Source organism: Alligator sinensis, unplaced genomic scaffold, assembly GCF_000455745.1.
Source record: "Alligator sinensis unplaced genomic scaffold, ASM45574v1 scaffold643_2, whole genome shotgun sequence".
Lineage (NCBI taxonomy): Eukaryota > Metazoa > Chordata > Crocodylia > Alligatoridae > Alligator > Alligator sinensis.
In genome coordinates, this window is record NW_005842588.1 from 374,527 (window position 1) to 397,281 (window position 22,755).

Below are 22,755 nucleotides of genomic sequence, written 5' to 3' on the forward strand. Positions count from 1 at the left end.
GCCTTAGTAAATTGTTTCAGTGGTAAAACACTAGGGCTGTGCAAAACTGCACTGTTCTGTTTTGACTTGCATTTCGAAGTTTCGATGGAACAGCGTTTTGTTTCAAATTTTGTTTCAATTCAAAACCACTGTTCTGTTTCGTTTCGTCAAAACAGTTTTGCTGTTTATCCCATAGGCTATAATGGGGAAGCACAAAACGGCCTGTAACTTTGTCATTTTTGGCCTGATTTGGATGAAACTTGCAGGAATAGTAGCCCCTTCTGAGGGCACAAAGCTTGCCAAGTTTCAAGGAGACAGGTGCAGGGGTTTCAGGGAAACTGCACCTCAAAGTCTTGAAAGCAAAACACTGGTGTCATGTCTAAGTGTTGAGTCACAGCTGGGTCAAAACTGCAGGGATGCTAGCCCCTGCTGAGGCCACAACACCTGCCAAGTTTCAAGAAGATCAGTGCAGGGGTTTGGGGGGAACTGTACCTCAAGCTGCTGACAAGCAAAACTCTTGCCATGGGTGACACTGTGTGTGTTAAGGCACAGCAGAGTGACAGCTGCAGACCTGCTAGCCCCTGCTGTGGCCACAAAGCCTGCCAGCTGTTGAGCAGTTCGGTGCAGGGGTTCTGGGGCCCTGCACCTCTAGCTGCTGACAGACAAAACTCGTGACATGAGCTGCTGACAGACAAAACTCGTGACACAGTGCTTGTGGGACTGTGTCTGTCTTGGGGCAGAGTGGGGTGAAAACTGCAGGACTGCTAGGCCCTGCTGTGGCCACGGAGCCTGTCAGGTGTCAAGGAGATGGGTACAGGGGGAATTTGGGTCGTGGGGCCCTGTACCTCTAGCTGCTGACAGGCAACACTTGTGACGTGGGTGGGTGACACTGTGTGTGTTTTAAGGTGCGTCCTCACTCAACTGACACCAGGGCAGAAAGCAGGGCAGTTCAAACAACGCTGCCTTTTATGCAGTTTTTCCATCCCTCCCCCAGAGCACTGGGATTGGAAGGGAACCTCAGGAAAGGGTGACAGTCACTGGCCAGCTACACAATCAATAATGAGAGCACTCCTTCCCCCTCGCTCTCCTTTAGTTTCTGTTTCCCTGCAGGCAACCCCAGCTTGAGCTTTGAAACTCGAAACATTTCGAAAACTTCGAAACGTTTCAACTTGCCTCATTTTGTTTTGAGACTGTTTTGAAGCTCTCTGTTTCATTTCAATTTTGCCGTTTTGTGCTTGAAACTTGTCAAAACAGCATTGAAACGAAACTGCCAGCGAAATTTCACACAGCCCTATTAAACACCCTCACCATTAAATTGCTAGTGCTTTACTAGCTTCTTTTTAACATATATCCACAGACTGCATGTGTTAGTCACTCCTTAACAAAATAAGGGGTCAATTACTAGACTAGCTGGACTAGAAAAACCTGAGGGCTATTGTAGGGAGAGCCCTCTGTAACAAAAGTATGAGCCCCATCCTTCCATCATTGACTTCAAATGTTGCATCCAAAGTGACTGTATGCCAACTTTTTGTCACAGCAACATCTTTAAAGCAGGACTTGAAAGCCTTGTGATCATGAGGCTCAAATTAACATTTCAAACAGGAAAAATCATTTTAGGGATGAATTACTAAGAGGACCTCCACTCTCGGTCACGTACTTACCATTCTGCTGTCATTCCCTCCTCATCTTTTATTGTGAGCTTGTGTAACAGCCATACGTCTTCTGTGCCCTAAAATTGATTATTTCCCTCTCAACAGCCTCATCCATTAGTGACGCACATAGATTCAAATGTTGTTGCTTCTACTTCTCTTTTTTTTATTCCTCCTAGTTTTTATGACGCACGCACTGAGAGTTGTCATTATTCTATATTTGCATGGATTAAGCTGTCTTTATCATCTATTAACTTCCAAATGATCAAATGATCAGAGCCTTTTGCATCCTTTCTCATTGTTTACTCTGGCTTTTGTCATCCCCTTCAGATCAGCACTGCTGTTGCACGTTAGTATGAGGAGCTCAATGCCTGCACTCTGTAGACCGTTTAAGCATTCTTTTTGTAAAAGTAAGTGCATCTCCTAAATATGCATTTTAATTCACATTCATTTTTCTTGGTCTCTTCCTTCTGCTTCAACAAGCCATTTAGGACTCCTCTCTTTTAGTCCTTTCTTTATTTTTGGCCATATAAAAAGTTATGTATGGAATGAAACACACAGCCTGGTCTTTATTTTCTTCTTTGATTCTTGAGTCTTTTTCCTTAGGCCACTAAGTGCTTTGACTTCTTTCCATTTGAAAGGCATGTCGTTATTAACCTGCTTTTGATAGTTCAAAATAAAACAAAGAATTGAAAAATATAGAATATGTTAGAGGAGGCAGCATTTCTAGGGAGAAAGACAAGGGTGATTTAACAGGATTCTTCCCCACCCACCTACAGTCATCCTTAATTTGTATAACTGTAGTTTTGTCTGCATTACAAAGAAACTTTGTATATGAATTCACTTGTAAACAGGATGGTCCGTAAATCTGGCAGTGCTTCTGCGGTTTATAATTAATGTGGTTCAATTACACACAAAAACATTAATTGATAACTCATTAAAAAATGACCTATCAGGAAGATCCTATTAGGAGTGACACTGCAAGTGAAAGGATTTGTAGATGTGCTGAAATATGACTGGCAGGTTAATGTGCAACCTGCACTACTGGATATTTTAGTCATATTTTGGATACTCTTGAGAATTTGAAAAGCTAGAACAGTCCAGGAGATACAATTTTTTTATCCTGTAAAACCAGGAAGACAGAAATCATCACCTCCTTCAACATTCCTGAAGCAGAGCTGCATGAGGCAAGACCAGTCAGAACTGGACTCTCTCATGTGTCTGTGGCTAATTATAATTTCAAAACAGTGACAGGCCCCTGGGAAGCACTGTTTTCTTGGGGGGTTTAGCACTCCACGTTGCCTGGCAATATGGCCACAAATGGATTGTATCTTTCTATGTTAGGTATCTGACTTGCCCCACCACTATGGTATCAGAGTACCTTGCAGTTTTCATGTCTTCATGCTCCCAGTATCCCCATAAGGTGGGGAAGTGTTGCTATGTGACTTGGCAAGGCTCAAATTACAAGACCATAGTACAAGAGAGGGTTGAACTTCCAAATTTGGCTATCACACTGACCTTTCGGCCAACTAGGCCTGGGCAGTGTTTGCAGGGCTGGTGCTGTTGCCACGGTATAGACTCCCTAGGGGAGTAAACAGGATGATCACTATAGCCAATGGTGTTTCTGCAGTTTATAATTCACGTATGTTGCAGGGGTTACAATTCTGTTGTCCCCACTAAGCTGTCCTGCTTAACAACCAACTTATTCTACTCCTTTGGACCATGCTCTCAGACCTTCTACAGCAGTGGTAGAGACAACTGTCCTTTCTTCCATTTATGCATGCTCTACTCATCCAGTTCAACGACAGATTTAAAGCAACCTCCAATTTTATATGCTTTGTTGCACATATAAACAGCAAACACCACTAAAGCAAATTGCATTAGTCATGATTTGCCACATTTATCTGAGGAGAAACTTCAGGGACCAGATCTTCCTGTGTGGGCAAAGGAGGTAGTGTTTATATCAGGGATAGCAGACAAACGTTATGATGCTGAGATATTTTTCCTTGGGCCAATTACATTGATTTTACAGCCAAGCTACCTCCCTGGCATGGCACAAAAGGGTCCTGGACACGTGTATTGTGTACTAGCAGTTGAGGAGCTACTCAACTTCTCTAATGCCACATGACTCATATTCTTTGGAAACACTGCACATATTGTCAAGGGTATTTGTTACTCTGTAAACTGATAGAAAATTCCACAGATCCTTTGCAAGAGAGCCAGGATGCATTAATCATTAAATATCATTAGATATTATGCAGTTCACTGCCTTAAAAAACATATAGCTAATTTGCATGCTGTACATTTGGTTAACTGCATGCATTTGCATGTAGAAAGAGGAGGATTGGAGCCTGAGCTGGGAACCAGGGCTGCCTCCTCTGAATACACTGGACATGTAGGAAGCTACATGGCTGTCCATCGCAGCTGGAACATCACTTTAGTCACTTGGACAAAAAGCAAAACTATGAGAGACAGCCAAGTAGCCTGAAGACTTGTACTGAGCAAGTGCTTGCTGTTTTAGTTTGCTTTTCTGCCCTGTCTTCAAAGAGCCAGCTACTCTTAGTTGTGGTTGCACTGATAGTATAGTAGGGAGATTTGCCACTGATTTCAATGAGTGTAGGGCAAGAAGCAGATATATTGCAATGGAGGTGAAAATACTAGTAACTTATCAGTGATATTATTTTGTCAAATCTAGAGTTGTGGAGAGGGGGGGTTGAGAAATAATTTATTCTTTGAAAAATCCGGTTTTTGCAGCAGTAAGAATTATTTACAAATAAATGCCAAATTCAACAAATACTTTCGGCTAACAAATATAGGGAAAAAAGAATTTTCAGAGAAGTCAAAAGGTTTTATTTAGATGTTTTCAGAACTAAACTTTTTGAATATTTGCTTTTAAATAAACTGTATTGGGATTAAATTCAGCTAGACATAATTTCTAAAAGAGTAAAGCAGTACCCCAAATGAAATATTTAATTCAACAAAGAACAGCTCTGGGGCAGAGGATGTTTGCAAGAAATAAATAAAATAATTAATTTGTTTCCATGGTTCTAGCTTCTCAGAACAGGCAAAAAAGTGATTTTCATTTCAGCAGCTGTGAGTATGTTAATCTTTCCTCAGCATTGCTAGTGCTATTCATAAAAATATCCATAATAAGCATGAATGAAATCCAGTAGAAAGGTGCATAGAAGCATAGGTCCTCTGACATGTCAGGTTTCTATATTGCTGACTACAGGATGTAAAATGACTCCAACAACATTTCAGGCACCTCTACATCACGGATTCTGCAATAAGAATAGCAACAGCAAGTAACTAGAGAACACCTAGACACTGCCTTCCACTAGGGCAATACAGTATCAGGGGAATCCAAGGCTTCAATCTGAAAACTTTCACCAAGCCCCAACAGAGTTCTCATAGATAGTATACTGGATTTCCCCCCACATTTCCTCACCATTGTGTATTAAGAGTATTAAGTAACCAATGGTTTCCATCTCATTGAAGCAACTATTTACACATCACCCTCAAGAAGCCAAAGACAGGGTAAATTTTTGAGACTGACACTTTTATGGGACTGATCATGTATTATCTAATGGATGAATTATCAGTAATTATTTAATGATGGCTGCAGGGATAATAGATTACACTAAGTTAGCACTACAGGCTTTCACCTCACACTGCAGTTTCTATCACACTGCAGAAATTAACCATGTTGTCATCTCAGAATACATTTTCATTGCTATCAGACCGTAGAGTCTATAGTCTTCAATATGCACTGCAAAGCACAAAAGAGTGAAGGCCTTATGTTTAGCTGGGAGAGAAAGATGTAAGACATGTATGCAGGAACTTGTAAAACTAGTCAAGCACACGAGAGACAAACATTGCACATCCTCTCAAGCATCCTGCCTTCACCCGCAAGTGAGAAAGCACGTTGAAGGACATAGCTTCCAAAAAAAGACATAGTCCAAAGAAACCTGGCAGCATTGACAGTATTTTCCTTCAGGCACAGCACAGTCAAAGATGGTGCATGGCTACTGCAGGTGAAGTCCACCTACTCAGTATTTGCAAGGAAGTATGCAAATACTGTCACAAGTCGACTCTACCCATACTGTTGTTTGTTCCTTCAGGGTGCGCACAGTGCAGGCCCAAGCAAAGCACAAGTGAAAGTCAATGGAGCCTGCTCCACAATGAGCTGCAGAGCTCAAGGGACATAAAGCATGCACTAGTAAGGAGATGGTCAAGCTATCAAAGAGGAAAGGCCTTGTTTGTATTCCCCTGCCTCTGGTGGCAGACAGCAACTACCAGAACATAGGCACACCCAGGTTTGTCTTGTGGCTTTGCCCACCAGCAGTCAACAACCTGGATCCAGCAGCTCACTGCATCAGAGTTGTCAACACAAGAAAAAAAATCTACTAACAATCTGCAAACTTTTTGCTGGCAACCAAACTTTTTTGGTAAGATATGTTTTTTACTGACATGTATTTCACCTAATGTACATGTAACCCTTCTGCCAGACCCTGAATGGCAGTAACAAGGGACAGGTTCAAGTTTGGTTTAGGACCAACTTTTTACATCTAGTCTCAGCTGGCATATTTTATATATGACATGTAACATAAATGATGCCAAATTGACAAACAAAGTCTTACTTGACTGCTGCAATGGTTTTACACTGTCCTGACCCCACCCCAGGAGTCCCCTATTTACCCTCATACCCCAAAATCCTGGCTACCTCCTTCACTATGCTATGCCCAGCCCAGCCCAGCCTTCAGTCTTACCCCACCGGCTCTGCTCCCCATCCCAACAGAGACCCCTACCCACCACCTCTATTCCCTTCTACCCCGACAGCTCTGTAACTGCAGCTGTCCTCACCTATGAATGGAAACACAATTTAAAAAACCAAACTTTAACTGTTGTAGTCTTTCAATAATAAAGACTATAACAACGGAAGGCTTTGCACAAAAAATGACAACACTCCCTGTGCCATCAAGGAAACCAACATCTTACTTATTTGAGAGGATTTATTTTTAAAACATTTTTTAAAGCCAATCACATGGGGTTTTTTGAAAGGCTGGGATTATAAGAGGTCTTTGGGGAAGGAAGCCCTTTTGCTTATTATCCAGCAGTCTGGGTAAAATAGTATATCAATGTTGCTGTTTTACTGAGAACATGCTGTCTAAAAAGAGCTCAATTACACCAAAGCTTATCAGACACAAAAGTCAGTTTTCAGAAAAGCAGAGAGTAACATATGGATTAAACCTGTCAGTTAATTGAAAAGGCCAAGGTTTAAAATTACAGAGGTGTGCACTTAGTGGAGCAATACTTAAAGAAATAGTGCCAGCTCGAGGGGCCAATAAAAAGAAAAATGTAGCACAGGACTTGCAGATTCTGTAGCAAGTATCAAAACTACATAGAGTGTGAGTAATTTGCTTGAGTTTTAAAAATGTTTTCAAACATGATATGGAAAGTGAGTCAAGTCCAGGGAAAAAATAAAGTGTGTCTTTTGTTTCTACAAATAGAAACATGACTTTAGAGTTGTGCAAAGCTTCGGTCCCTGATTTGATTCGGCTGAGATTTGGCCCAATTCGGTGGCTGAATCTCTGAATCGAATCAGAGGACCCTTTAATCTGTTCAAATCAAATCGGAACCCTCTGTATTGTCTTGGACGGCCGGAGCCGACTCGAGGTGATTTTCGAAATTACTCGTTCTCTGGGCAGGCTGGTGAATGGAGAGGCAGACAAAGCTTAATGGTTGCAAAAACTTTACTTACGCCGCTTGTAGCCGCGATGCAGACGGTCCGGTCATTTGAACAACTATGTGAGTTGTTCCAGCTGGCAAGGCTCAGGCCAGCTAATCCGTCCACAAATTAAGCCAGCGGGGAAAGGGTACGTCAAGGATTGCGCTCGGCGACGGGGAGAAGAATCGATAGGTGATCAGTCTATCGATCAGCTCAGCCGCAAGTCAGATCTCTTTAGAGGCACTCTGCAGCGTGCTCAAAGTTCTCCGACTTGGGCGGAAGTCGCACGAAATTTTAAACGGCTAGCAAGCCAATTACTAGCCGCCACGTAGGAATAATTTAGAACTGGCCAATAGCGGGACACAAATTTGCATTCAAATGGCGGGAACTCTCTTGCACCGGGGTTTTTCTGTTGCAACAAAAACCTTTGCTGTGCAAGAGGCTCTCATGTGACGGGAAAATTCCATCATGCCGAGGCACCAAAATCACTGGGTTGTGACATGTATCAATTCAGACGGAGACAGCTTTAAATGTTTTTTCTACATACCTCTAGATACCTCTAGGTACCAGGCGGCTTGTGAATGCTGAGGCAGATGGCAGATGGAGCGTCCCACAGGAGCACAGGGGGGTCCCCAGCTCGCTTGGCAGCAGATTGGAAGTGGACCAGAAGTACTTCCGACCCATTTCTGGGTCCACCGGGGAGCATGCGGGAGGGCCTCCCGCGGCCCCCCAGGTTGGTGACTTGTGCCTCCTGGGTCTACTGTAAAGCATACACTCATGTACTGCACAGTAAAGCATCCCCGTCAACATGTGTGCACCATTTACTGCGCATTAAATTAGTCTACTGTGCAGTTAGCTACTACCTGTAAATAGAATTACTAAACTAACTGAGCATCTACACATGCAGTAGTGCATGTGTAGATGCTGACCAGGAGCAAATTTGCTCCTGGTTAGCCCCAACACCAGGGGGCCACAGGGGATGGGGAACTCCCTCAGTCCTGGCACTGCTCAGCTCCTGGCTCCAGGATAGGGTAGCTCTCTGTCCCACCCCACGGCTCCATCCCAGCACTACACAGCTCCTGGCTCCCCACAGGAGCTGGTTGCTGAGGAGCACTAGGACTGGGGAGCTGTCTGCTTCCCCACCCAGCCAGGGGCTGGCTGGAAGCTGTTCCACTTCTGGAGCAGCTCCCAGCCAGCCCTTGGCTGGGCAGGGAAATCCATAAATATCATATTTATCACATGATAAAAAGCTCCAACCAGCTATTAAGTTAGACCTCAAAAATGTGTACTAATTTTATAGCTGGTTGCTATCTGGCTTTAATTTGCATGTGTAGCACGGTCTCCCTTGCAGCTGGAAGTCCTGGGAGCTGCCAGGACTTCCAGCCACAGGGGTGCATCATGCCCAGCATGAAACCCCTGAGCCTTGGGGATCACGGCTACAGCCCAAGGCTCCAGGATGTGTGATACTCCTGGGCCCACATGTGCAGCTAGGATTGAGAATCTCAGACTTGACAGGGCTCTTGGTCCCAGCTGTGCTCAAGCTTGAAATCCCTTCAGCAAAGGGGGCTCCCAGTCGTGGGTACCTGTTTCCCTCTGATGCAGGAGAAACTCAGGATCGGGCTCCCCCTACACTGGCAATAAGCCACAATGGAGCCTAATGCATAATCCCACAATCGCACCTCCTGCCATGCACATGCAGCATGGCAAGAGGCTCGATTATGTAGATCACACGTTAGATACAATCCTGCCTTTACCTGCTTGTGTAGAGGGGCCTGATCTTATGCTTCTTGCCCATCAAGATTCATTTTGCCCCAGCTTCCCTTGATTTTATTACAGGAGAAAGAACTTTTCCATGTTGATCTGCAGCACATGAAACAATAAATGACATCTGAGACTGGCTGATTAGAAGACATTGAGGAGACATTTAATTCATGTCAAAAGTTGCTGACTGTAATCTGACTAAAGTTCCATGAGATTATCCTTGCTGTACACAAAATTACAACACAGGAAAAAAAAATCAGCTTTTAATTCCTTTCTGAAAAGTTGCACTGTTGCTTTTTTTTTCTTAGATTTAATAGTGACATACATTGTGGAGGGTAGGTGAGATGAAGAGCTAAACAGAGCATTAAACACCAATTTAAACTATTCACACGCACAGTTTTTATATACGTGCGTGACAATGGGCCAATATATAAAACAAATGATGTAATACTGAATGAATTTCTCTTGCATGTTCAACCAGAGAATATCAAAACCCATTACAAACTTTACAGCTAAACATACCTGAACTTGGTACACGGTACTCAGGTACTGAGTACACAACACACACAGTACTCAGAACTGGAATATTAAAAGTTTCATGGCTTTGCTCTAACATAAATCATGCTAGTACACATTCACAAAACATTTTCTTTTCTATTGAGAATTGCAAAATTGAAATCTAGGGAAATTATTGATTTTCCTTCGTTCTTCTACCAAATTATGTGACATCCATGTGAGAATGCATTTGGTTTACTTGAAAATTGATGTGCATATAGATCTAGATATCAAACAGATATCAAACTTGCTTTGAGCTCCATAGCCCATTTCATTTTTTTCACATCATTTTTCAATATCTCTCCATTGCAAATTAATGTCACTAAGTTCTTGTGCCAAGTTTTAAAAGACTAAGACCAAATGAATAAAATATCAATTTTACAGGGCAATAGTAGCGCCGTGAAATCCCATGGTTAGTCATATATTTGTGAAGCATTTTCAAAAATAATCAATCAGTCATGACAGTCTACGTGCCCCAAGAAACCAAGGAAGAAACTGAGGCATTGAAAACTTTACAAGGTGCTTAAAGTCTCACAGGAAGTCTGTGACTAAATGGGAATAGAATTCAGACTTCCAGTCTTCCTGCATTACCTAAAGGACCACCTCTTCTTTCTCTCAACAGAAAAGCCTCGAGGAAAAAAGGAGCAATATGATTGGGTACAGACACATAGCAATTACCTGAGAATATACTTCCTTTAGCAATTAGCAGAGATTTCTTATGCTTAATTAAGCGCTGCTTGCTCTCCGTCAACCTGCCACGTTCAAGACAATTTCAGATAAGTTTTAAGAATAATGCAGGTTGAGGGAAAAAGCCAGTATGCATCCAGATTTCAAACTGCTAGTAGTTTAGGGATCTCACATGCAAGGATATAATCTGAAGCAGAAGTAGTATATGCACTGAGAAATAAAAATGACAGAGTGAATAATGGATTTTCCTGTTTGGTTGCCAAACTGAAAAATGAGGCAGAGAGTGGGGAGGAAATGGGAATACATTTGAGGAGAAAGTAAAAGGATTATTTTAAAAAACATTTTTAAAAATCAACAACTACATTTTGTGTGGACCCAAAACATTCCAGTCTACCTGAAATCAAAAGCTTCAGTTTCATTTTCTGGATATTTTACCATCCCCTCCCCTCCTCCTCCCACTGCCTTCCCCACGTCTCCCTCCCCCGTTTTATTTAGTTTAGGTCAATTTTGAAATAGAAAATGCCATTTTGTTAAAAAGGTCAAAATGTTTCATTTTAAAAATGTCAAAAAAAAGTGTTGCCACGTCTAAATGCCAAGGTGTTTTTTTGGTTTCCATTTTTTCCTACTATTTCTTTTTTTACTGTAACAGTTTATGAATAGCTTTGACCACTTAACATTGCTTTTTTCCAGTAAATTTACTTGGCCACCAAAGAAGCCCATGTCCAGTCATCACTGTCCCCAAGGGACAACTTAAGGGACAGAAGACATTATCATGGATATGTGGCCAGATCAGGTGGTAATGCCCTGTTTTAGGTGGGTAAAACCCAACCTGTTCCAGGAAGACAAAACCAAAACGGAGACTGCTTTCCTAGCTGTGGCATTGTGTGGCAAGTCTCCAAATGTGAGTTGTGCTCAGTGTTCCAGCCACTGCTGGGGAGCAACTTAACTATGGTGTTGATGATATTAAAACATTTTGCCATGGGCATAGTTAAGGGAGACAAACTGGACCCCCCCGCCCCCCTGTCACTTTTCACACGGAATATGTAGGCAAGAGCAACTTTGCCTCCCTCCCTCCAAGTTTATCCTAATAGATGTTTAAGATGAACAGTACATAACACATGGAAAAGGTGCAGCAGTGGCAGGGCATGGATGCACAGTACAGTACAGCACTTCAGTGGGGGTGTCCACACAGTGCAGTGGGGGCGTCTGCCTGGCATAAGGTCCAAGAGGCTCACCCTGACGTGGCCTGTGGATGTGCAGCCCCTGCTGGTGCAGCCTGCAGAGCATTCAGCCCCCAACTAATTAGAAGTTGGACATCCTTGACCTAAGCCACTAACAAAACAACTGGTGAATAGTATACTGCTCTTACAATAATGTCTCAACATCTGGGTTTTTCCTATGTACAGATGAGGAGACTAAAATAAATCTCCTTCCCCCCAACTCCCATTACATGCATTCTCCCACATCTGTTTTCAGAGGGAAGAATATATTACATATTACAGCAATATAATAAAGGGACTATGTATATAATACAAAGACTATATATGCTGAAATAGTATTGCTGAAATAGGATTCCCTATTCTCCCAAAAGTCACATTAAGTAAGATTCAGTCAGTTCTTCAAGATTGAATGCAAAAAAATACAGGGAAATGTAATGAAGAATTGTTGCAATTTTTTCTTTCCCTCCCTTGTAATTTTGGTTGCATTCTACATCTTACAGATATTACATCAGGAAATGTGCAATAATTGTTGCACTTTGCTGCCTCCAAAAAAAAAAAAAAAAGAGCCCTACCAAGAAATAATTTAGGGTTGAAAAAGTAAATTGAGCAAACTGACAATTAGATAAGATTTAAAACAAAGCATGGAAGTCAGTAATTGCTACCAGTATATGGGAAGCTCCAAGGGACTGGAGGGGCAGAGTTCACCTAATACTCTATTTGTTGATGGTCAGCAGAACTTGCGTTTCCAAATCACTTTAACACTTTGTGATATCCCACCTGTCAAGCTGCACAGACATGGGGAAGAAATGCATTACTATCCCAACAGCTAGAGCAATTGGCTAAAGGTCATGTAAGTCAGTGGGCAAATCCTAGCCCTGTGTAATACTGTAGACACCACTGCAAAAGCTTTTTATCCACTTACCCAGCTGGACCTTTCTGCATTGCAGTCCACAAGATAGCTTAGTCTGGTGGTTTGAGCCAAGGTCCTTAGTAGGTAGTTGGAAGCCAGAAGAGAACTAGGAGCACACAGCCAAGGAGCCAAGGCAGGAGGTACAAGCAAGAGGCAAATCTGAGGCACAAGGCCAAGCTCAGGTGGAAAAGGTCCGTATGCAGGACATCAAGCCAAGAGGCTAGAGCCAGAAACTGGAAACTAGGAGGGAAAGCCAGAGAGCTAGAGTGTCTAAGCCAAGAGACAAACCAAGGTCAGGAAAAGGAGCCAAGGAGCCAGCAGACAAGGCTGAGTCAGGGATCAAGAACCAGGAAGGAAGGAGGCCAGGAAACCGATGTAATGGGCCTGAAGCTCCTCCTGTGCAAGGGGGTGGTCTCTGGTGTACAATACTTGTTTCATAAATGTAGGTTTGAATCAATCTACAAAATGATTTAGGCACCTAAGGCCCAGTTTAAATGCCTAAGTCCAAAATTTAGATTTTCAAGCAGTTCTCCCAGCTGCTGCCTTACCCTAGAGCAGGGGTCGGCAACCCCCGGCACATGTGCCAAGCGCGGCACACGAGGCCATTTTCCTTGGCATGCATTGGGGCCACACCAGGTTCCAACGCTGCTTTCCAGAAGCGGCGAGGGCAGCACAGTGGGGAGCATTGCCAGTATGTGCTGCCTCCCTGGAGCCCGGGGCCAGGGCAGAGAGGCAGCAGACGTTTGCAGCTGGCCCAGGTTCTGGGTAGCTGCTGATAGCCATGGAGCCTGGGCTGCTCCCAGCAGGGTTTGCATGGGAGCAGCCCTGGGCTCCATGGCTATCAGCAGCTACCCAGAGCCCATCCAGGCCAGCTGCAGCTGGGAAGCTACAAACTGCTGCCCTCCAGGAAGATAGCAGGTGCCAGCACTGCACCCACTGGGGTCAGGGAGGCAGCAGATGTTTGTAGCCTCCCGGCTGCAACTGGCCACAGCTATGGGTAGCTGCTGCCAGCCGGGAGCTGGGACACTGCAAGCCCTGCTGGGAGCGGCGCAGGCTCCTGGCTATCAGCAGCTACCCAGAACCTGGGCCAGCTGCAAACATCTGCTGCATCTCTGCCCCGGCCCCGGGCTCCAGGGAGGCAGCACATACTGGCAATGCTCTCCACTGTGCTGCCTTCGCCGCTTCTGGAAAGCAGCGTTGGAACCCAGTGTGGCAGGGCACAGTGGGGGGCACAGAAAGCTGCCTGCTCCCAGGTCCCTGCTGCCCTGCCACACTTCCTCTGCAGGTGGAGGCAGCAGCGAGGGGCACAACCCTGCTGCTGCCCATGTTGCTCCCGTGCACAGCAGGGGGCTCGGAGCAGGCAGCTTTCTGCGCCCCCCCGCTGTGCCCGGTGCCTGTGCAGCTTTGCCAGGTGCCAACGCAGCTTTGCAGAATCGGTGAGGGCAGCACAGCAGGGAGCGTTGCCAGTACATGCTGCCTCCCTGCAGCCTGGGCAGAGAGGCAGCAGATGTTTGCAGCTGGCCCAGGTTCTGGGAAGCTGCTGACAGCCACAGAGCCCGGGCTGGGGGGTAGGAGCTTTGGGTGGGGGTCAAGGGTCATGAGCAGGGCTGGGGGGCAGGGGCTCTGGGTGGGGGGCACAGGGCTGCAGGGCTGGGGGGCAAAGCCTTTGGGTGGGAGGCAAGGGGCACAAGCAGGGCATCCTGTCATGTACCCCCTGCCCTCATTTTGTTTTTCTGGCATGCCAGCACTCTGGCACCTTCCAAGGTAGGCATTGTGGGGCGTTTCGGCGCTCCGGCCAAAAAACATTGCCTCCCTCTGCCCTAGAGGTTCCTGAAATCCACAGGTACAGGGACAGATCTATGGAGGGAGGGGTACAATTGTGCAGCTGCAGCCCCCTTTGATTCCTGCTCCACCCAAACTTTTAAAACCAACTGCTCAGGAGGGGCACTTGCATTTCTATTTAGGCAGCGTTGAGGGAATCAGTTGACTTCATGGCTCATTATCATTTACCTGATCCCTGCTAATGTCTCTTCATTCCCTCTTCCATTAATGACCCTCTCCTCCTTTAATGGTCTTGATGTTCCACTATTCAAACTATCCTTTCTTCTGCAATTTTGCTGTCTTTTAGCCATTCCTCATAATGTGTCTCTTCTATTTCACAGCCCTGCAGCCTGTTTTTTAGCTCTAGCAAAACACCTTAACTCAAGTGTAGTCATATTAACTCAGGTGGTGATATGACTGACTTTGTAGAATCAGAGCCACTGTCAGGATGCTCAAGACAACTACATTTTGTGTGAATTTGAACAGAAGATGTTCATTTAATTATAATGTTTACAGCACTAACAAAACACTATATTTTGACTATTTTTACCACCTTTGCCTAATTTATCATGGGTTTTTTTAAACTTAAACTATAATCTAGCAAGTTTGAGCACATTCTAAGTTACATTTGTTTTTGCTTTGACCATAGACTAAATAATATAGCCCTAGGGCCCTAGCATATCAGTAAAGCTTCTAGGTTCTCTTTAACTGGATAAAAATGTGCCTCATATTATACATGATGATGTGCTATACCATCTGCCCCCCACTTTCAAAACCCTAGATCCATCCATGCACAGGCATATCCATTTTCAACATTAATTTCCTCAGGGCATCTAAAGTTTTGCTTCTTGGAGTGCCTGGAAGCACTTTACAGAACGTCTACCTTCAAGCCCGCAGCTAGCTCAAGTGTTGGGAGCAGCTTAGCTGCAGTAACATAGATCTATGTGCCAGCTAACTTATCTGGTGGGAAGCTCCAGGCTGCTACAACAAAACCGTTTCTGGTATCTCCATGATACAGTGCAATGTTCAGTATAGACATACTCCTAGTTTTGATGGTGCTGACCACTGACCAGCTCAGCACCACACTGAGACTCAGGCCCTGCCAGAGGGCCACAATAATTAGGTAGTTGCAGAATAAGCCTCCCTAATTTGGCTCCATCCAAAATGCAGCAGTGGCCGCTGTTTTTCTTCACAAAGTGGCTGGAGAAAGAGGTGCTGGTTGTGCCCTTCCCTTTTCCCTCATCCTTGTCTTTATACAACAGTTAGATCAATCGTTAGGTCAATGGTTAGATCACTCACCCAGCTAGAAGAATGGTTAGATTGCTCACCCAAGATATGAGAGAGCTGGCTTCAAATTCTGCCCTGCCTGTGAGTATTCAAACCCAGGTCTGAGAATGTCCTACAGACCAGAATGGTGCGGAGGGACAATTTTCAGTGCCACCCATGGAAGCTGCCCCAGTTTGTGTGCATTTTTAATGAATCTTTGGGCCTGAAAGAGAGTGCAAGTGAGAGCGCATGACCCTGCCCCTGAATCCTAGTGGATCAAGTCCTCAGTTCAGCCAGGGGAGTGGTGGGCTTTCTAACTTCCAGTGTACAGAGGCATTCTCACTCTCTCAGTCTCTCCCTCTCTGGCCCAGCAACTCCTTAAGTCTCCCCTGTGAAGTGGAATGGCTTCAGTAGAAGGGGTGGACATTGCACTCACCCCAGGCTAGTTGATAGCCTGGTGGTTGGGGCATTCTCCTGGTGAAATGGGAGACGTGGCTAAGAATCTCCCCAGAAAGGAGAACCCAGGTCTCACACAGCCAGGGGGTGTGCATTAACTAACAAGTTACTATATAAAAGAGAGCACTGCCACATTCTTCAGCACAGTTCACCCACTTACCATGGACTGGGTATGGTTCAGGGCTGTGAAACCCAAGTGGAATAAGGTGCTTTAAACCCTGGAGCGTGACAGGATACAGCATATCTGTGCTCACTGTTTCCTATTGGTAATCTGTTAGTTTCTGAGGTGTTTCACATAACTCTCTCCACTACTTTAGATTTTGCTCCTAAGTCCCTTTGTGGATGCAGGCCCAGCTGACTGAGGAACACAAGCTCATAGGAACTGTGCTCCCAAGGCACCTAGGTGCTTTTGGAAATCCTATCCCTGAAGTAGCTGTGAAGATGAAGAACAGAGCTGCAGAATGGCCTGATGTACCCACATGCCATTGTCCAGGCTTTAATAGTAGTGGTGAGGGGAAAGGCTAAATAAGAGATAACTTATCAAAGTGCTGGCAGCCTGGTGGGAAGACAGACTTCCAGTTGTTAAACCCCAGGCAGCAACTCCTGCATCCTAACAGGAAGCCTGGTTACAAAAATCACATCAATAATCCCTTGTCTTGTTCTTTAAAAAAAATTTTTTTTTTGCGCAGTGACTCCACAATGCCCTAGTGGCCTCAGTGAGGAAGGGTTTCTCCTTCGCTGAGAGCTTTCCTGCGTCAGTTGTTATGAGTTATGGAAGCTGTTAATGGAAAGCTGAAAGCTTGACTCCCCAAGGAGACATAATTATACGTGAGGAAGCAAGGGAGTGTGTGCTATGCATGTGAGTCTTAAGCCACCGGCCCTCGAATGGCATAGAGACAGCCAATTATACGTAGTACTGACGTGCAGTGATAGGAAACATCCTGCATATGCATCTCCATCTGAGCCATGGCTATCATCCAAAAATTGTAATAGCCTTTTTTTGTTTCCAAGCCAGAGCAGCTTGAGCCTAATAAAAGAAGAAATATAAAATACATTAACAAAATTTATTGGAGGCAATGGCAAATTGTGAAAAATGGCTTCATTGGGACAATTTGATTCCAGGAGTCTCTCTGCCAGACTAGTAGACAACCTAACTCTTTTTATGGCATGCTGCAGTGGACCTGAAGCAGGAGACATGAGCTAGTACCTATAGGCACAGTGGTTCGAAACACTTCTGTGTACCGGTGGCAGCTCACCTTTAGAGCATCCTTTTGGCATGTTAGCCAAAATGCCAAAATCTGTGCTCTCTCAGCTTTGTGAATAAGACCTGACTGTCAGCTCACTTGCTGGTATTTTTAGTTTATTTGGCATCTTCTTTTTCAGCTGTCCAGCTTGGTGATCTTGAAGTGAATCTGCTTAGGTATTCCACCATTGTGCAGCCTTCTGTTAGCTTTCCTGTTTGGCTCAGTCACTGGACTCACTTTTCAGAGCGCAGCATTAGACACAGAAATAAAATGAGAGGAAAAAAAGAATGTTTTGACCTAGATTATTGCTACTTGTTTTAAAAAATACTCTGCCATTAATACATCTTGGTCTTACATTACAAGGTTCTCAGCGTCGCCTAAACCTATTGAAATCAGTTGGAATTGACAGTCCCTAAAATTTTGCAGGCTCTCAAAAAAAAAAATTCATTATATATCTAGAATTGAGGGAGTGTTGCAATCTGTGCAAGGTTAGGAATTTGATACATACAGTACACAAATAAATTGGTGAATGTTTCCTAGTTAGAGATAAAGCAAGCATACATACTCATTTGCAAAAAAAAAAAAATTAAAAAAGTAATGTGATGCATACAAAAGAAAGGGACACAGTGGGGCTTTCTGTTGATAGAAATAATGCAATTCAACTTTTGGGAGATCAAAACTGCAATCCATACATTAAATCCATGAAGCCTGTTTCCAAGATCAGATGAGGGAGGCTCTAGCTTGGAGCCCTCCAGGCTACCCTTTGTGACTCTCTCTCCACTTAGTCAATCTGAACAGCCCAGCTGAGTTCCAAATCTCACATGAACTTCAAAGTTTCAGCCTCACATGAAACAGCCTCAACTTGGCTGGACCATATATACCGTCACTGTGTCTCTGCTGACCAGTAAGCAATGGCATCCTTGGTAGATACTAAATGTCTTACTGTTGGAGCAGTAGGGAGGGAAGGAATAGAGATTTTTTTTCCTGATTTTGTTAAAACTAAAATACCATGTCATCATGTTCCAATTTTTACCTGACCCTTTCCCCCCAGTGAAAATGAGAGAGCCTGTGAAAAAGAGAGAAAGAATTTGACATGGGTAAAGAGGAAAGGATCCTATGAGGGAGGAGGGAGATAGCAAGGCTATTTTAGAGGGATTTGTTTTTCCCAGCTACTTCTGCAGGTGAGGGGGGTATGGAATGACTTCAAGTTTTGTGCACCTCCCAACATGCAAGCAGCAGCATGTTTTGGACATTTCTTCTGTATGAGACTCTTGTGAATGGAGTTGGCAATATATGGCCTGTGTGAAAATTGTCCATTCTTAGCAAAAGCTCCTCTCATCATCCCATAACAAATGGCATTTAAATTAGAAAAATAAATAGGCAAGGCAATTCATCTTCTCATGTGGTATGATCACTCAGTGACACCCACAGAATAGTCATAGCCCCAGATCAGCTCTTAAAATGGGCCCATTTCCTACCTGATGCCATCACTGCAACTTGTGCCAGCTATTTGCTGTTGTTTCAAAATGTCAAGCAAAAGCAGTATAGCCTTATATGGCTTTAATGGAAAATGAAAGTTTTCTATACAAGTCATTCATGACCTATAAAAAATAAATAAATAACTAAAAACCCCCAGTCACTCCAGGCACCTGGGAATGTCTGGGTCCAGGACAAAATTCTGGACTGTCCCATTCTCCCTTGAGGTGCTGAATTGTCCATAACATGAGACTGCATGAAGGTGTCCACAGATGTGGAGTTTGGGGCTGGATTCTATCAGCATTGAAACCAAAGGGGAGGCCTATTCATACACAAACTTGCATTAAAATAACTCAACTGGTATTAATTTACGCTGTTTATTATTTCAGTGCAAGTCTATGTGACTAAAAATGCTCTATTTTGTTTTGCTTAGGTCAGTAAAGACAAAGACTGACGCAGAATGTGTGTCCACAAACAGACTTGCAGTGCCATGCCAATAGATGCGAATCAAAACTACTATAGTGATGCCAGTGCAACTTCTGTGTAGACAAGGCCTAAGAGGCTGAATCTGGGCTCCTTTTTTTTTGCTCAGATACTGAAAAAATTTAAAGTATAAGTAAACTTTCACATAAGAACGCAACATAAGAACTACCGTTTACTGGGCCAGACTGTAGGTTCATCTTGCCCGGTAACCTGTATCACACAGGGCAGTGTCCACTGGCTCCTGGGATTTATTTGAGAGCCAGTGGGCACTATTCAGTGTGGTCTGCTTAGTGTTCCCCCCTGGTGCACTAGTTATAAACCTTTAACCTTCACTCCCATCCCTATTATGTTTTTAGTTGTCCCAAGCAATTAGTTGGTGCCTTTCCAGCAGCGTCCCTGTTTAAGGGAGATGAAGAGTCTACTTGGTGAGCACTGCCCCATGATTCTTTTAAGGCAACAAATAGGACTGTGTCATACAGTGGTGAGCGGATACTGAAAGGGAGGAGTGAATGTAGCCAAATCTTTTTTTTCCCCCCACCCTGGAGCCTGCTTCCCAGCCTGAGCTGCGTGGGGCCCGGTGCTTCCCTCTGCAGCTGTGGTGCTCCCTGGGCCTGCCTGAGTGTTTTTAAAAACCCACCACTTCAATTTCATAGACATTAGGGCTGGAAGGGACCTCGGAAGATCACCGAGTCCAGCCTCAGGGGCAGCAGGGATTATGGGATCCCAGCAAGATAAACATCCAAATGTTTCTTGAAGGCTTTCAAAGCTGGGGCTTGAACCACCTCCGGTGGCAGTCTGTTCCAAACCTTGGGGGCTCGGACAGGAAAGAAATTCTTCCTTATGTCCAGCCTGAAACGGTCATGGAGGAGTTCGTGACCGTTCGATTTCATCATCCTGTGGGGCACTCTGGTGAACAGACGTTCCCCAAATCTTGGTGAGCACCCCTGATAAACTTATAGGCGGCCACCAGATCACCCCTGAGCCTGTGCTTTTCTAGGCTGAAGAGTCCCATGGCTCTCAGCCTGTTGTAAGGTCTGTTTTCCTGCCCTCTGATCATGTGCATGGCTCTTCTCTGCACTCTCTCAAGCTTCTCCACAGCCTTTTTGAATTGTGGAGCCCAAAACTGGACGCAGTACTCTAGCTGCAGCCTCACCAAGGCCGAGTACAGGGGGAGAATGACGTCCCGGGATTTGCTTGAGAAGCATCTATGGATGCAAGCCAGCGTTTTGGCCGCTTTACTAGCCGCAGCATCACATTGGTGGCTCATGTTCACCTTGTGGTCAATGATGACCCCCAAGTTCCTTTCATCCATAGTGCTAGCCAGCGTAGCATGCCTATAGGCTCGGCAGTGCTACAGGTTTTTTTCCCCCAAGGTAGAGTACCTTGCATTTTTCAGCGTTAAACACCATCAGGTTCTCATCAGCCCATTTCCTGAGCCTGTCGAGATCTGCCTGGATCATCTTCCTGTCCTTAGGTGTGGATGCTTTACCCCAGAGTTTGGTGTCACCAGCGAACTTGACCAGTCCACTTCTGACTCCAATGTCCACATCATTAATGAAGATGTTGAATAGAATTTAGTGCCCCCGTTTCGTCTACACCTGTATAGTTAGTGGGAATGAAGCTACAACTGGTACTACAGAAATGTCTACCACAGCTGAAAGGTGTTATTTCACTTTGCATGTGCTTTTCTATGCACTTACTGTAACTTTGTTTCCCAATTATACATGCCATCTATTGGATTTCCCAAACATACAGGGAGAATGCTTGGGATTACAGCTGTCTATTAATCAATACCCATTTCCCATAAACAAACACACATGACAATATCTAGACCAGTGCTTCTCAAACTATCTGATGTGGTGGACCGGCAATTTTTTTTCCAGTGGGCCAGGGACCGGTGCCTTGTTCAGCCGGTGGCAGCAACTGCGTGTAACAGCACTACACAAACATGCAACTAGCTGTTTCTTTCTCTTTCCTTACCTCGCACGATGTGACGTCGCCTGGAGTGTTGGAACGTATGAACTGTGGCGCTATGACATATCGATGTTATGCTTCTGAAAATATACTTCTTTCCTGGCAACTCACTGAGGACCAGCGACCGGTGGCTCGCGGACCGGCACCGGTCCGCAGACCACCACTTTGAGAAGCACTGATCTAGATAACACTTTGTTAGCAGCAACTTCAACACCTATTTTCCTGTTTATTCAAACAAGAATTAGTCTTGGTAAATGGAAGGAAGAATATTAGGTCTGCTCTGTTTTTTAAAGTACGGTGGAGTGTTGGTGGACGTACTTAAAGTGCCAAAATAAGCATTTATGCCAGTAGAAGGATTTATGCTTGCACAGTTTATTCCAGTTTGGGAACCAAAGCAAGCTATACCTGGAGTTAATGGTCACCTAAGCTACTGTTTTTAGCAAGAGTTAAAAACTGTCTGCAGGGCTGTGAACTAGGAGCTAGATTACCAGAATCAGCTAGGAGAACCAGATAGATTATAATGAACCATGAATTCAAGTGTCTCCCTCATTGTTATCTGAATAGAAATGCTGCTACCTCTGCCAGGCAATTGGTTTTAAGCTATGAGTGGACCAGGAATCAAAGGCACCACAGCACTTCCCCTGGATCCACCCCTGACTTTGCCTTCTGCTTGAATTGAGACTGACACAACTAACTACATCTAGTAAGTGGAAGCTTTCTCCTGAATCTTTTCTCGATTCACATGCTTCTACCCACAGTCAGTTAAAAAACACCAGAATAAGCTTAAATGCTGCTCTGTGGTACTACTTCACCCCATGTTGCTAAGAGCTGAAAGAAGAAGTGGAGAAAAGAAAAATGAGTATGACTGTAGAAGCCTGAACAGCCATGCTATGGATGCTGGCATATCATGAATTTCAGCCTTCTCTTCTTGAGTCCTCCCTACACCACTGGTAATGCAGTTTAACTACACAACCATAGATTTTTCTCCTGTGCCAAGTTATGACTCTTTGCCCAGGGAGACCACAGCCCTTTTCCTCCACTGGCCCTGTCTGTATAACACACTGACAACACACTGTCCTCTTGATCAAGGAAATGCTGCTCTTGAATAACATTTGTCCCCAGGAGCACTTTTCCTTTTTGATGGTGCATAGGAGCCTTATGCATCAGCCCACACTGAAGGGAAATGTCTTGGGAACAAAAAGAAAGAGTGACTGGGCTACAGACAAGCAAGCGTTTTGAAAAGTGCAAGGAGGATAGGCCAAATGAACACTTTGCTGCTATTATAAACCACCCTGTGTCAGCTTGATGGCTGGTAAAACTCAGCTTGCTGTTCTGTTGCTGCATGATCAGCCTGGACTCCCTGCATGGGTTACAGCAAAATTGACTTCATTGGTGTGAGCCTTTTTATGAAGTGAAGTTAGTGCTGTGCTTCACTTCTACAGAGCTGGGACAATCAGGCACTTTGAAGTTTGCAATCTGATCATTGCTGCTATTAAGAGAAAACTTGTCCTGCTCCCTGTCTGAGTCTATTCACATGGCTTGATGC

At 44.4% G+C, this 22,755-nt stretch overlaps 1 long non-coding RNA gene across 1 annotated transcript in view; it reads left to right on the forward strand.

Annotated features, from left to right (window-relative positions):
* LOC102380589 overlaps positions 1–7,931 on the forward strand; it is a 68,541-nt gene extending 60,610 nt beyond the window's left edge. Inside the window, exons 5-6 of the long non-coding RNA XR_324861.2 lie at positions 1,959–2,038; positions 7,910–7,931. This is a non-coding gene — a long non-coding RNA (uncharacterized LOC102380589). The remainder of the gene's footprint in view (positions 1–1,958; positions 2,039–7,909) is intronic.
* Positions 7,932–22,755: the final 14,824 nt, after the last annotated feature.